Source organism: Lynx canadensis, chromosome C1 (assembly GCF_007474595.2).
Source record: "Lynx canadensis isolate LIC74 chromosome C1, mLynCan4.pri.v2, whole genome shotgun sequence".
Classification (NCBI taxonomy): Eukaryota; Metazoa; Chordata; class Mammalia; order Carnivora; family Felidae; genus Lynx; species Lynx canadensis.
In genome coordinates this window covers 6,054,552-6,070,600 of record NC_044310.1, presented here as the reverse complement: position 1 = coordinate 6,070,600, position 16,049 = coordinate 6,054,552, and the positions used below count along the sequence as shown (strand labels likewise).

The 16,049-nt window shown below is 43.5% G+C and overlaps 1 protein-coding gene across 1 annotated transcript in view; it reads left to right on the top strand.

Annotated features, from left to right (window-relative positions):
- The first annotated feature begins 7,709 nt into the window (after positions 1 to 7,709).
- The window catches only part of RERE (arginine-glutamic acid dipeptide repeats), a 424,733-nt gene continuing 416,393 nt past the window's right edge, over positions 7,710 to 16,049 (top strand). The window contains 1 exon segment of the mRNA XM_030325464.1: positions 7,710 to 7,800. The gene's annotated coding sequence lies outside the window, so the exon portion shown is untranslated.

The following is a 16,049-nucleotide window of genomic DNA, read 5'->3' as shown; positions in this document are numbered from 1 at the left end:
TTTTTAATGTTGAGAGACAGAGAGAGAGAGACAGAGTATGAGCGGGGGAGGGGCAGAGAGAGAGGGAGACACAGAATCCGAAGCAGGTGCCACGCTCTGGGCTGTCAGCACAGAGCTCAAACTCATGAACCGTGAGATCATGACCTGAGCCGACGTCGGACGCTTAACCGACTGAACCACCCAGGTGCCCCTAAATTGTCTTTTTAAGATTAAAGAGAGTAATTACTCTGGAAGTTGGAGCATTAGAAGGAAACCTTTGGGGATGATATTTTGAAATTAAGATGTCTTGTGTTGAATGAAAAGGAGGGAGGGAGCATTAAATTGAGGGGCCAAGACACGACCACCACAGACACTGAAGCTCGAACGGCAGAGGATGTGTTTCGTTTCCTTTGGTTTACAGAGTCACTTGCCTGTTTGCTCTGTTTGTAAATACGCCTTAGATTGAAGAAATGCATTTTGGTGCCAAATAGCCCCTGCTTCATCAATGCTTAAGATTAAATTCTGGATTCCCAAATAAAATGTCAGAATCTCAGATTTATTTCCTATGGACTCCCCCTTCTGAGGGCCCCTTTGTGATCAATTCCGGTCTTCTTTGTTCACCGTTTAGACAAAACAGGGCTTGTGGATAATTTTTAACTCCCCATTACTATGCCTTTATTCTCTCTAGAAAACTGTACCTTTCCTCCAAGGTAAATCTAAGTAATTTACCAAAGATGCGGAGGAAACGTTTATCTTGAAATGCAGCTTCCCCCAGGGTGGAGTTTGCCGGCTCCCTGCCTTGCTCGGGTAACAGTGGACAGCTGTTTATAACAGGAACCGAGGAATAGCACGTCTCAGTGAGATGGCAGGCAGACAAAGGAGGAGGACTGAGAACGATCAAACTTGGAATTGGGCCAGGACAATGAAAATCAGCATCTCCTCCCCTTAATTCTCTCATGAAGCCCTACGAGACTTTTCAATGACCACATGTGGTCAGAGGTCAGATGTTGGGTTTAGATCTCATCCCAAAGGCACCCATTGCCTCCGGACAGCATGCTGTGGCATTGGCTGGCTAAGCGTAACTCAGAGAAAAGCATCATTGATCACTGGATCTGATGGTTTAGCGGAGCAGGGTTTCCTTGAGATCTACCTGTAGGTGTGTTGGTGTATAGACCCACTTCTACTTTGGTTGAAAGAAAATTCATCGGAGTCTGGAGTTGAGTGGAGAATCTTAATTGCCGTCCATAATCAGTCACATCCGCACAAAGGAAAAGGGCTTTGAATTTTGGAAAGATGTTTGTTTCACTTAAAAAAAAATTTTTTTTTTTTAATGTTTACTTATTTTTGAGAGAGAGAGTGAGAGAGAGAGACAGAATCCAAAGCAGGGTCCAGGCTCTGAGCTGTCAGCACAGAGCCCGACCCGGGGCTTGAACCTGTGAACCATGAGATCATGACCTGAGCTGAAGTCAGATGCTTTACCGACTGAGCCACCCAGGCGCCCCTGTTTGTTTCACTTTTGTACATGTTTTTGCATGTGTGACAGGTGCCTCCTGCAGTAAGGGCCAGAATCACCCAGGGTTCCATTCCGGCTCAGTGGAGGGACTGTCAAAGGCCATCGGGGGTTACTTACTGGCTCTGAGAGAAAAGATTGAGGAGGCAGCAATTCTGATGTACAACACATTGTGAAGCGAACCCCCGGTGTTGGTAAACCTAAGGTGAGCGATAAGCATCCGCAGACAGACCACGGTGGCAAGGAGTAGTGACCTCTGTTCTGGCTCCACCTGAAAAAGTGCAGGGGCGCCTGGGTGGCTCAGTTGGTTAAGCATCCAACTCTTGGTTTCGGCTCAGGTCATGATCTCGTGGTTTGTGGGTTCGGGCCCCACATCAGGCTCTGTGCTGATGGCATGGAACCTGCTTGGGATTCTGTCTCCCTCTCTCTCTCTGCCTCTCCCCTGCTCGCTCTCTAGCTCTCTCTCAAAAATAAATAAATAAAATAAATAAACAAACATTAAAAAAAAAAAGAAAAAGTGCAAAGGGAGGTGGCTGGGGCACAGTGCTGGCTGGCGTTTGCACCACATAATCTTGGAAGGCAATTTCAAAGAAAATGCCTAGAAACAAGCTTCAGTCTGTTACCAGGCTTGATAAAGCACCCCAGTTTTGCCGAAGGCATTTTAGAGGAAAATAATTTACTTGTTCTAAAGCTTGAGTACTTCTGGTGAATTATGAAGGCTAGTTACCAGCCATATGTTCAAAGAACTTGAATTCTTTTTTTTTTTAAATTATAAAAATTATACATGCTTGATATGAAGAGAAAAAAAATCAAACAGAACAGAGTCAAATGAAATCAAGTCTGTCTCCTGTTCCCTCGTTACTCTTCATTCCATGCCCAGCGGACTCACTACAAACATTTTCCTGGTGAATGTGTTTTTAGACTTTTTTTTTTTTTTTTTAATTTTTTTTTTCAACGTTTATTTATTTTTGGGACAGAGAGAGACAGAGCATGAACGGGCGAGGGGCAGAGAGAGAGGGAGACACAGAATCGGAAACAGGCTCCAGGCTCTGAGCCATCAGCCCAGAGCCTGACGCGGGGCTCGAACTCCCGGACCGCGAGATCGTGACCTGGCTGAAGTCGGACGCTTAACCGACTGCGCCACCCAGGCGCCCCTAGACATTTTTGAAGCAGATACAAATTTGTCCCTCTTTTTAAAAAGATCTTTTTTTATTTTTAAGTAATCTCTACACCCAGCATGGGGCTTGAACTCACAACCCTGAGATCAAGAGCTGTATGCTCAACTGACTGAGCCAGCCAGGCGCCCCTACAAACTCGTCCTTTTAAAAATCAAATAGGGGTGCCTGGGTGGCTCAGTCAGTCAAGTGTCTGACCCTTGGTTTCGACTCAGGTCATGCATGATCTTAAGGTTTGTGGGATCGAGCCCCAAGTTGGGCTCCGTGCTGAATGTGAAGACTGCTTAAGATTCTCTCTCTCTCTCCCTCAACCCCTGCCCCCCTCTCTAAAATAAAAAAATAAAAATAAATAAAAAATTAAAAAAAATGCAAATAGATTCATACTTTTGCTTAATTGTTCTATGACTTGACTCTGAATCCCGATCGTCATTCTGTATCAACTCAGATTTACCTAATTCTTTTTGAAATCTATAAAGTATTCCATTGTATGTTTGTACTATAATTTATTTAAACATTCTTTGTTGATGGGTGTTTGGGTTTTTTCAGGTTTTCACTATTATAAATAATGTTGCAGTTACATATATGTTTGTATTATTTTTATACATTTATGCAAGATTATTTGTAGAATGGCTTTCTAGAAGTAGAATTTCTGGGTCGATGGGTGTTTAATTGTTTCATAGGTTGTTGCCAAATTGTGTTCTAAAAAAGGGAATGACTACATTTTTACCAACAGGGCATCAAAGTGCCGGTTTTCCCACATCCTCATCAATACTGGGTATTGTGAAGGTAAACTTTTTCCCTAATCTGAGAGAGTATTTTAATTTGCATTTATTTTATTATTATTAAATCATGTTTATTGAACACATTTCTCTATGAATTTTTTGTTCATGTATTTTGTCCATTTTTCTGATTTTTTCTTACAAATTTGTAAGAGCTTTATTATATTATGGTAATTTATTATAATTATTATTATATTATACGTATTGAAAATATTTTCCCTCAATTTTTTTGTTTCTTGCATTGTTGTGCTGTTCTTTTGTGTCTTATAGAGATGTAAAATATGTATGCATTAAAATTTATTGGTGTTTTTCCTTTATGGCTTCTGGATTTCCTGTTATGCTTAGAAAAAACTCCTTCAATCCATGATTTGAAAAGCTTTTAGTATTCCTCTAATTACTTTCATGGTTTCATTAAAACAAATCATAAAATATCTGACATATACAAAAGAGTAAACATAACCTATAATGTGGGTTATAGAGAAAATAAACTTTTAAATTCAAGCTAACGAATAGAGGCTCAATGGGTCTTACAGAATCCTGTAGACCATGGTAAGGTCTCTCTCTACACCCAATGTGGGGTGTGACCTCATGACCCTGAGACCAAGAGTTGCATGCTTAGGGTGCCTGGGTGGCTGTGTTGGTTAAGTGTCCGAGTCTTGATTTCGGCTCAGGTCATGATCTCATGGTTTATGAGTTTGAATCCCATGTTGGGCTCTGGGCTGACAGTGTACAGCCTGCTTTGGATTCGCACTCTCTCTCTCTCTCTCTCTCTCTCTCAAAATACATAAATAAACTTAAAAAAAAAAGGAACATAAATCTAGTTAAAACATTTTTTTCAGCATTTTTTTTTCTTATATAGTTATCTGGTTGTCCCAACATCACTTATTAAATAATCCCTCTTTCTCCTGGCTTCTTTCATTTATTTTTTTAAGTTTATTCATTTTGAGAGCAAGAGAGAGAAAGAGAGAGTGAGTGAGCGCATTCACAGTTGGGGTAGGGGCTGAGGGAGGGAGAGGGAGAGAGAGAATCCCAAGCAGGGTCCTCACTGGCAGCGTGAACCCCGATTTGGGGCTTGAACTTACCAACCAGGAGAGCATGACCTGAGACCGAACCAAGAGTTGGAAGTTTAACCGACTGAGCCACCTAGGCACTCCTCTCCCAGCTTCTTTGAAATAATGGTTTATGTTTCTGATGTGACCTCTGCATACAAAATAAAATCACTTCTACCTCTAGTAAGATACACAAAATAACTAACAAAAATCCTTCTTGATATTTTCAAATTCAATAACCAAAAGTAATCCCCATTTTCTAAAGCTTGCTGAAAAGAGATTTAGGAAATGCATTCTAATTTCATAGCGGGGGGAAAAAAAACCCACTAGATATTTGACCTCTTTCACCTTGACCATGTTATTTAACTTCTCCAAGCCCCAGTTTCTTGACCTTTAAAATGGAGATAATAATACACTTCATGGGCTGTTGTCAGGACTAAGTGGACCAAGGAATACAACATGCTTTGCATGGTGCTTGGGATGTAGTAAGCTTTCAATCAATGGTTTAATAGTTTTCCTTATTAAGATGTATTGTTATTACATTATCAGCCTCTCAGGAAGGCTGTACTCTCCAGCTTTACGGCTGGACCACAATTCTTGCATGAGATTTTGCAGTTAAAGAGACCTAGTTTGCTAATTTTATGGCGCGATAGCATAATGTTATGCTTTGTAACAATGTGAAATCTTTAGACTTCTAAATCTACATGTTTTAAAAGTAGGCTCTATGTCCAACATAGGGCGTAAACTCACAACCCTGAGATTAAGAGTGGCATGCCCCTACTGACTGGGCCAGCCAGGGGCCCCTTAATCTACGGTTTTTTATTTTTTTTAACGTTTATTTATTTTTGAGACAGAGAGAGACAGAGCATGAACGGGGGAGGGGCAGAGAGAGAGAGGGAGACACAGAATCGGAAACAGGCTCCAGGCTCTGAGCCGTCAGCACAGAGCCCGATGCGGGGCTCGAACTCACGGACCGCGAGATCACGACCTGGGCCGAAGTCAGCCGCTTAACCGACCGAGCCATCCAGGCGCCCCTATCTACGGTTTTTTAAATAAATGAAGTGATGGCAAGCCCTAATACTACAATAAATGTGGTTTCCTGATCTTGAGAGGGTCTCTCCTCTCCGCTGAATGGTAGTGTAGGATTCACAGGCATCTTCTGAAAAACTGTGGTCCATTTGCCCACCACAGGGCTGAACCTTTATTAGAAAGAGTGCTCTTGTAAATGTAGATTTTGATGGAAACTGAAGCCATCTAATACCCTTTACTCCTCATTATTTCCAAACTGATGTCGAACAGTTCCATCCATATCTAGGATGTCCAGAGCCTTTTACTGAAATTTATTATGCTGTAAAATTCGGTTCTCACATTATTAGATATATAATGAGCTACTAACTACTCTTCCCATTTCATAGCTGCAGGAATTGCAGCAAGACAGGGTTTTTCCTGCTGGAAGTTACTCAGAAAGGTAACGGCACAGACCTATTTGTTTTTAGCTCTCTTGGGTCACAGTCCAATAATATCTGCTAGTCCAAATTATTCTTAAAAGAAACTGCTGGATGTGGAAATTATAATCTGAATAGATATTCCAAAGAGAAAATTATCACTTTATTTGAAATAGATGAGTGAATTATTTTGCATGTGTTCTATCCCTTAATTATTCTATTATATACAGATCTGAACTCCTTCAGGGAGAGTGTATGGTATAAGGACACCAATAGCATTTACAGTATATTAACCAACCAACAATAGGTTGATGATTCGCCCTGGATTCATGCCAGGGTGTGTGAAAGAACTCAATAAACATGATATGCATTTCAAAAACTGCTAGTCATAATTAAAATTTCCAAACCCCTCATTCCTATAAATTATATTAACTAGAATATGAACATTTGGCCTGCCCCTCTCTCCCCTTACAGCACCGTAGACCCCGTGATTACCAGCCTTTCGGGAAGTGGGACAGAATACTATGCTTCTCAAAGAAAAAAAGGTGGTATTTGGATGTTTTGTGTGAAACTTACGGCATAGGGTTGTGCACACTGCTCTCTGTCTAAAATTCCCTCTGCGACTGGGGTTCTAGTCCCTTCTTTATTCCTTGATGAGACTTTCCACCCTTTTCATCTTTGCTATATTCTTTTCAAAGAAGCAGCGCGATCTGAGAATTTCGTTTTACTCTTTCTTAATCTTCTGCCACAGACTTATTTTGAAAACGTTCCTTCTCATCGGAATTTCGAAAGGGTCCTTAAAGCGAATCGCTGCAACCCGCTCCGTGTCCCCCGCCCCCCCCCCCCACCCCCTCCCCCCCGGCCCCGGGATAGGAGTCCGCGTCTGAAGTGGCTGAAAAGGCAAATTGTGACCCTGATAATAACGAGAGCAACGGGACCCTGGGCGGTCGGCCCGGGGGACCTGCCCGCGGCGCGCCGCGACCCCGGCAGCGCACAAAGACGCGCCCGGGTGGGGGGCCCAGCCCACCGCCAGGCCGCCGCCCGGAGCGCGCGCTCGAGCCCGGGCCCTGGCATCGGCACCGCACAGCGCGGCCGCTCCCCTCCTTCTCTTCTGCTCTTTTTATTAGAAAGGAAAAAAAAGGAGAGAGCGACAGAGAGAGAGAGAGAGAGAGAGAGACAGACAGAGACAGAGACAGAGAAAGAGATAGAACGCAAGAAGTCCCGCCCCTCCGCCCGCCCTCCGCTTTCCATTGGCCCGGCATCCGCGCGCGTCACTTCCGGATGCGCCAATGGCGAGGCGCGATACTGCGAGGTGGGCCGGGCCCGAGCGCGGAGTGGGCGGCGGGTCGGTGCAGCAGCCCCGCCGCGGCTCGGCCACCATCGCCGAGGCGCCGCTGCTCCCACAGACGCTCGCGAGCCGCCCCCCGCGCTCCCAGCCTCCTCTTCCTCCCGCACGCCCGAGACGCTCGCCCGACTCGGGTCTCGCCCCCGCCTCCGCCTCCCCCGTGCTCTCCCCTCGCTCGCCTCCCACCTTGTCTCTGCCTCATTTTCTCTCCTAGTTGAGGAAAAAAAAATCACCATCATCCTCAGGGAGCCCCTCGCCCTCAGAAAAACAAAACCAGACATGATCCTGGGCTCCCGCTCCTGAAGGACCGGCCGAGCGAGGAGCAGGGAGCTAGTGGAGACCGCCCCCGAGGTCACGGGAGGGAAGCCCCTGCAGCCCCCGGCCCTGTCCCCGCGGCCGGCCCCCTCCTCGGCCCGAGCCCGGCGGCCCCCAGCCCCGCGGGCCTCCCGCCCCGTCCCCCACTTTCCCGGGAGCCGGCCGAACACACCTCCATTGATGGTGTAGCGCATCCGGGGAAGGTAAGTGTCCAAGTTGCCGGCGCGTGGCGGCCACCTTCTCTCCTGGCCCCTCGTCCTGGGCACGGACATGGGGTGGCAGGGGGCCGGCGTGGACGCCCGGCGTGGACGCCCGGGTCCGCCGGGAGCCGGGAAGGGCAGGCCGGCGTGCGAGCCGCGCGCGCCCGGTGGTGGTGGTGGGGGGGCGGGCATAAAGGGCCGGGGACTTCTTCGGCCCTGTGCGGGCCAGGTCACTGTCCCACTCGCCTGCTGACCCCTGTTCTCTCTCTGCTGCTTATTCATGCTCTTGTTTGACTTGTCTGAGGTTAAACTGTTTCATGTGACTGAATTATTGGCCGAACTGGGGGTGGGGGGTAGTGGGGGAAAGGAAAGGAAGTCAAAGACCCACAGTGTACATTTCTTGAATGTTTGTGGATTTGGGGGTCTTGGGGGAGGACTTTTCTTAAAGTATCATTTTCCCATTAGGGAGAGATTCCTTCTTTGTGTTCTAAATCTCCAGTTCTCTGTTCTGTGTGATTACTAACCCAAAATCACTTGGAGCAGAATAGAATTCTTACTACCATGTTCGAGTTTTGCTCTGTGAAAGAGAGTGGCTTCTATTTTTATTTTTATTTTTATTTTGTTAAGGTTTTGGAAAGGAAGAGAGGTAGTTTTACATAGGTTGTGAGTGTGTGTGTGTGCGCGTGTGTGTGCCTGTGTGTGCGCGGGGAGGGGGAAAGTATTGCAGGTTTCCTTTGAAACTGGTTGCTTGAGAAGTTGTTGAAAGGAAAACAAAATGATTCATTGTTGAATTGTCATTTTCCTCTGCCTCTTTTCCAAGGTTTGCTTACAATTTTTTCTGGATTACAGACTTCAAACACTGATTTAAGCAAAATGTGTCCTTGAGAAACTGGGTGCTTTAAATGTTTCAGTATGTGTTACTATTTTAAGGGACATTTAGAAAGTAGTTTTGTATGAATCCTGAAATAGCTTTCCCCAAAGCAAATTTTTTAAACCCAGAAAAGATAACTAGTAAAAGGGAAAGTTGGCGAATTGCAAAAAAACATTTTCGTGGAACACAAATGAATGCATCCTATGTTTAGATAAGAAACAGTTTTGATAATTGCTTTCCATTTAAAGAGAGACCTTTTTGTCTGGTGTGCACTGGTTTCTTTAGTCTCAGTCTGTTGGGGGAGGGGAGACAGGATGGATCTATACAATAATAAAATCATCTTTGGGTAGCGATTTCCTTCCATGGATTTGCTTGCTGAGTTAATTCCCCCGTAAATCATAAACCAGTTTTGATTTTGATGGCCTGCATGGAGAGCTGGCTTCCAGCTCTCCCTGTTGTTGTTGAGGTCGAAGGGAAAAGAGGCAGAGGCAGACACACACACACACACACACACACACACACACACACAATACCAGGCTGAGGGCTCATTGTTCTTCCATACACACATTCATTCTCTCTCTCCCATATTTGGGACTAGGTTTGCACAGACAAACACAGCTCTTTTTGGGAGAGAGGAGAGAAGATGGGGGAAGGGTGGACGCTTTTCTTTTTCAGCTTTCTTTCACCCATCTCATGTCTGGCCTTTTTTTGCAACCTTGTAAGAGGCAGAAGAGTATATTAGAAACTAAAGGACACTCTCAAACATGTTCAGAGACTCCTCTTCTCCACCTGCCTTCTTTCCTTTGCAGTTCTAGTTTCTGCTGCTCTTTCTTTTTTGTGTATGTAAAGATAAAATTCCTCTTTCTACGTCGTGGCCTTATAGTCTGCTTTCCTATTCCTCATTGCCCCTGACTTTGGTGAGGACAGTGATTTGTTCCGTTGACTCTTATCGTAGTGAATATGACCAGGGTCTTTTCTAGGTAGCAGTGGTGGATTGTTTCAGTTAAGATGACGAAAATTGTATTTGAGTGTCTGTGTGTTTTGACATATTAGTGGCCTGATGGTTGATAATCAGGTATGCCGGCTATGGAACTGTCATGTTTAGTTTTGTTTTGTAAATAGGGGTTATCAAAGAAGATCTGGTTTTTTCTTTGTGCGGAAGTGGGGGAGTGGTGTAGAGAGGCTTCCTTGAATACTGGACAAGGAATAGGATGACAGAGTCCACCTGGGTTAAAACCAGCTCTGGGCCAAGGATGGAGGTTGGTGTGAATACTGTGGGTTGCAGAATAGCACCTTCTACTGGTTAATTGCTTCCAAGGATCTTGACGAAGAGAATGGGGGAGGGGAGTAACGGCTGAGGCCTAATGATTTTCTTTTGAACGCAATTGTAGTGCCTTCCTGCAAATGCCACTTCCCTGAGCTGCTGATACAGATGCCCTTTGACTGGTACTGGTGCGTTGAGGCTTTATGTGTTATTGGCTGAGTTATGACAGTTTGTTCTATTATCATCAGTATTTACACACAGTGATTTCTAAGGACCCTTTTGAATTGATACTCTGATGAGAAATATAGTTTGTCTTGGAATATTAAACAAAATTTAAAGGGATTTATTTGGGTTCTTGGTGTTGGAAACTGTACATACACTAGCAGTCTTTAAAAAGTTTTCAGTATCTGGGCTCCTGGGTGGCTCAGTCGGTTGGGCGTCCTGACTTCGGCTCAGGTCATGATCTCCCGTGGGTTCAAGTCCCGCGTTGGGCTCTGTGCTCACAGCTTGGAGCCTGGAGCCTGCTTTGGATTCTGTCTCTCTCTCTCTCTCTCTCTCTCTCTCTCTCTCTGCTCCTCCCCCGCTTGTGCTCTGTCTCTGTCTCTCTCAAAGATAAATAAAACATTAAAAAAAACGTTTTCAGTATTATTAGTAAAAAATCAAAAAGACCTGCTCTATAGAAAAGAAAAATCCTTGCACTGGACCCAGGGGTTTTCTTCTGGGATTAAATGCAGTTGTGGGGTGAGATGGGGGGGAGAGGAACTCACTAAAATCAGCAGTTTTGCAGATGTCATAGTGTTGTGTTGCAATAATGTTGTTTTCAATTGTCGTATAAACAAATAAAATTAAGTCTGATAGGACGACTTATTCTATGAAATAGATTAAAAAAAAAAACACAGACAAGAGAAAATGTGAAATGAGCATGTGCACAGATTGACACAGAAGGCCAAATTCCTGCTTAAAGACTTCTAATCCAAGGTGTAGTTTCAGAGATAATTTGTTTGATAAATGCCTGGAAGGATTTTTATTATCACGCATCCTACCCCATCTCAATTGTTTTAATGTAGTGAATTGCTAGAGAGAGAGGTTTGCAGAGGCAAGGGCGACAGCATAGAATAAACATCTTCTGTTCCAGACTGGCTGCTCTAAGGAATGTGATTTCTGATCCACTTTGCTTTCACAACTTAGAGTGTAACCCCTAAAGTTGTATATCTTTTACAGTGAAGTGTGAACAGTTCCAATGTATTATTTATTCAGTAGGAATAGAGTCTGGTCATTTCAATCCATTATATTCTCTGCCAGTGTTTTGTTGCGAGGTGACTAGAGTAATTCACAACAAAAAGGTTCACAACAAAAAGGTAGTCCAAATCAAGAAATAAATGTGCCAGAAATAAATTGTACAAGAAATAAATTGTACTTTTTCAATTTTGTCCTGGTGGTCAGTCAAAACATTTTTAAAAAGTGGCGCGGTAATTACTGTCAGGTCCTGCAACAATTATATGTACTATTGAACAGAAACATGCCAGGTGCCTTAAACACACACATACAAGAATATGACCTATGCCCTTCTAAAACCAGTACCTGTTGAAGATTATTATGGATTTAATAAGCGTTCATTACTTTTATTATTTAAAAAGTTTTTTTTTTATGTTTATTTATTTTTGAGAGGGACAGAGTGTGAGCAGGGGAGGGGCAGAGAGAGAGGGAGACACAGAATCCGAAGCAGGCTCCAGGCTCCGAGCTGTCAGCAGCACAGAGCCCGACGCGGGGCTCAAACCCACAAACTGTGAGATCGTGACCTGAGCCAAAGTCAGACACTTAACTGACTGAGCCACCCAGGCACCCCCACTCATTACTTTTAAAATTAGTTTTGAATCTTTAACATCTTGCTCAAATCTCAGTAATGAAACATTCAAGTAGTAAAATAAGTTGTGTATACTGAATTCTTCTGGGAATGCTGTGCTTTCCTACTAACTGCTTTTGGCAGCTTCTTTTGCAGTTGATTTAAAGGCTAAGATAGCAGAAAATTCAGATGTTTAGAGTCATTAGTGTAACATAGCTGTGAACTTCGGTACACACACATACACACCCTGAAACATTACACTATTGTTTTACATATTCACTTTCTGATAACACTGTGCTCTAGCTGATCATAGAGTTTTTCAACAACTAGGAATTCCTCTTGAATCATATTTAAGTGATTGTTAATTATTAGTAGTATCTTGGTGATTATTCCAAATTTGTAGCTTGCTTGTCCTGTTTAAATGTGATTTTGGTGTGCCTGTTGGCTTGTGCTTGGTTTCTTGTCTGACTGTTCAGTGTTTTTTAAAATAGTGAGGAAAAATGAGCATTTATGTATTAGGAAATGGTTAATATTGCTTAAGCCATTTTAGTGAACATTTGACCACAAATAACTCAGACATACTCAAATACTAAATATATTTACTAGGGGGCGCCTGGGTGGCTCAGTCGGTCAAGCGTGTGACTTTGGCTCAGGTCATGATCTTGCATTTCGTGAGTTCAAGCCCCGCGTCGAGCTCTGTGCTGACAGGTCAGAGCCTTGAACCTGCTTCGGATTCTGTGTCTCCCTCTCTCTGCCCCTTCCCTGCTCATGCTCTGTCTCTATCTCTCAAAAATGGATAAATGTTAAAAAAAAAAAAAAATATATATATATATATATATATATATTTACTAGAATGAGGTTTTGGTTGGAATTGTGATTTGCATAATTAACCTGTAATATATAAGTAATATATTACTTACAGTAAGTAATGTAAGATATGCCATGTGTCTGTATATTAGGTAACTAGGTCAGATAGGACTGCTAATGTAATAGGTTTTTTTGTAAAGCGACCCATTTGTGTTAGTGTAAAATTGTTTTCATTTGGTAAACTTTACCAGTGTGTCAACAACTGTAAGCAGTGTAATTAATTGTGAAATATTTCCTTAAGTGGTTACGTTACAAAATGAAAAGACTTCTAATTCATAGACCACTTGGTATTTGAAGAATCCTCACAGCCTGTTTTGTCTTGGGCTTTGGCATCGGAAGTTGAAGTTACTGGCCATGCCCTAATTAAAACTGGTAATACTTGTGATTTGTAAGGGTGTTGGTTAGGCTTATTTGGTTGTAAGGAACAAAAAATCTTCCAAGTTATTTCACGTATGGGAGAAAAGAGGAACAGAAATGGACACCTAGAGAGTCAGGCTTCACAGAAGAACAAGAAGCCCAGGTTCTGATGGGCCTCACGGATGCTGGAATACTGTTAGGGATAAGGATGCTGCCTAGCTTTAGCGACCAGATTACCTTGTTGCCTCCTCAGCAGGAAGGGTTTGTTGAGCCATACGCTAGTGCCTGGGCTGTGTATGGTTGTGCAGGCTATGTGTAGCATAAGGACAGCACTCTAAACGGGACAGTATTTACTTTGTGGGCCTGTACTAATCTGAAAGAGAGCTTTGAGCAAGCCTGGCCTTGCAGCATCTCGAGACAGAGTCTTGGAACAGCGGGGGAGAGCCCTTCGTACAAAAACCTATTCTAGCACACTTGGACACACACATACTCAGCCAGGTGCTGTGAGTATGCACGTATACATTCATTCACACCTATACATGTTTACCAGGCTCCCAGAGGTCTGATTCCTGACCCTGTTGCTTCTGGGGGTGGGGAGCAGGGTAGGTAGACTGGTGGTAGCCCTTTGTTGCTTGTGGGGTGAATGTACTTCGGGGGTAGTGTGAGCAGGTGAGAATGTGGGCATGTGTCTGCATGTATGAATTCAGACCAGCTGCCTGGGGAGGCTCTCGAAACCCTTTTCCTCCCTAGGTAGAATCTGGTTGCACTGGGGAGGTGTATCCACACTACAAAAGTTTTACTTGATTCCGATGAGATGCAAAGGCTCCCGCCACTGATTTAAAAGATGTTTGGTATATGAAAACATTCTTCAGGTGGATTTAAACTGGATGCGCCTTAGTAAACCCAGTGTTGATGTTCCCTTGCTCATCAGTCCTCTTTCCCTCCCCTCTTTATGTTTCTGTGAGCCTGCTCTCTCTGGTTGGGCCACCACATAAAGTTGTTCAGGTTGGATAGTAATATACTGACTTAACTTTTTTAACTGAAGGAAGGTATTCCGCACAAGACACTAAACAGCCAGGGCTGGCCCGCCGAATCCTCTGCTATTCACTCAGCCGTTTTCTCTCTGGTTTCTTTGTGTCTTTATGCCTCTGCTTCTGCTTCCACTACTAAGGACTTCTTCTGTATTTCATTAACGTTTCTCAAGAGAGAAGATCTGCTAAGACTGTTGGTTAAGGGTTTGGAGCCAGACCGCTTCTTAAGCTACCTACCAGCCCCCCAGATGGCAGGCTGCTCACCTGTTCAAGCCAGCTCTCATTGAGGTACACAGTAGGAGCTGAGGGAATGGGAGGTATTCGGAGCCAAGGCCTGTGGAAGGGAATTTTTTCTACTGTTATATCCTCTCATATTTTTCCCATCTTTATTTTCCCTGACATCTGGTATGGCTGTTGTTGCTTTTGATGGCTTATCCAACAGTTTATGTTGCTTTAAGAAACTACATAGTCATAAATGGTAGTCATTTAAAATCTCTTTTTTAGGTGAGATCATTTTATTACATATGTCTTGTTACAGTTTTCCTGTGAATCTACCTACCTACCTGGTCTATCTTCCTGCCTACCCAAGTCCTTGTTTCCCAAACTATATTTATTCATGGCATACTAATATGCTGCAAATATTTTAAGTGTTCTGAGGTCAAGTAAATTTATAATGCACATTATTGATACCTTAACGGCTCAGAAATATCCTATAGTTTACAGAGGTTTTTTTTTTTTTTTCTTTTAACTTGTTTGTTTGTTTAGTTTGTTGGTTTTCTTTGCTTCCCCAAAGAATACTTATGGGCTTCTTATGGAAGCTAATATTCTTTTTTTTTTTTAATTTTTTTTTCAACGTTTATTTATTTTTGGGACAGAGAGAGAGACAGAGCATGAACGGGGGAGGGGCAGAGAGAGAGGGAGACACAGAATCGGAAACAGGCTCCAGGCTCTGAGCCATCAGCCCAGAGCCCGTCGCGGGGCTGGAACTCACGGACCGCGAGATCGTGACCCGGCTGAAGTCGGACGCTTAACCGACTGCGCCACCCAGGCGCCCCTGGAAGCTAATATTCTAAAGAACGATTTGAGAAACACATGTAAAATTAATCCTTTCTTAATCAGGTGGCTTGCACTTTTCTCCTTAATAATGAAGAAGTAATTTCTGGGTGATACTGTTATATAACTTTGCTGCTCTGTACTGTTTCTGTTCAAGCAAGCTTTGCATTCCAGTACTTCCAAGGGTACAAAATGACTGCTTTTTCCACCTTATACATAACGTCATTCTGGAGGTTTTTTTTTTTTTTTTTTTTTTTTTTTATGTAATCTCTCCACCCAGCGTGCGGATTGAACTCATGACCCTCCAGATCAAGAGTCACATGCTCTACTGACAGAGCCAGCCAGGTGCCCATTCTGGAGTTAAGATTGTTGTATCTATAATTTCTTATTCCAGCTTTAAGTCAGATCAGTCAAATTAATATTTTCTTTTTCACCCCACTCCACTAGTTCTGCTCTTACTTAGGGTTTAATCACTTCTTTTTTGGACACTGGTAGTGTGTAAGCACTGGCAAGAATCTTTCAGCAAATATTAAAAAAATATCCCAAGTACTTGACTGTGTAGTTTTTTGAGGTAAGCCTTATAGGCATGTAAAGATGAATAGAACAGCCTTCTAGAAATTACTGTCCGTACTGGCTGTATACACATAACTGTAGAAGATAAACATAAGTGTTTTAGAGACACAAAATGCCATGGAGTTGTATTAGTTATGTACTGCTGCATAAAAAATTACCTCAAGACTTGGTGACAACACGGTAAATATGATCTTATAGTTTCTGTGGTCATTTGTTTGGGAGGGGCTTAGCTGGGTGGTTCTGGCTTCAGGTCTCTCTTGAGGTTGCAGTCAAGGTGTCAGCCGGGGCTGTGGTCATCTGAAGGCTTGACTGGGGCTGGAAGGTCTGCTTCCAGATGGCTCACTCAGTTGGCTGTGGGCAGAAGGCCTCATTTGCTTGCCACATGGACCTCTC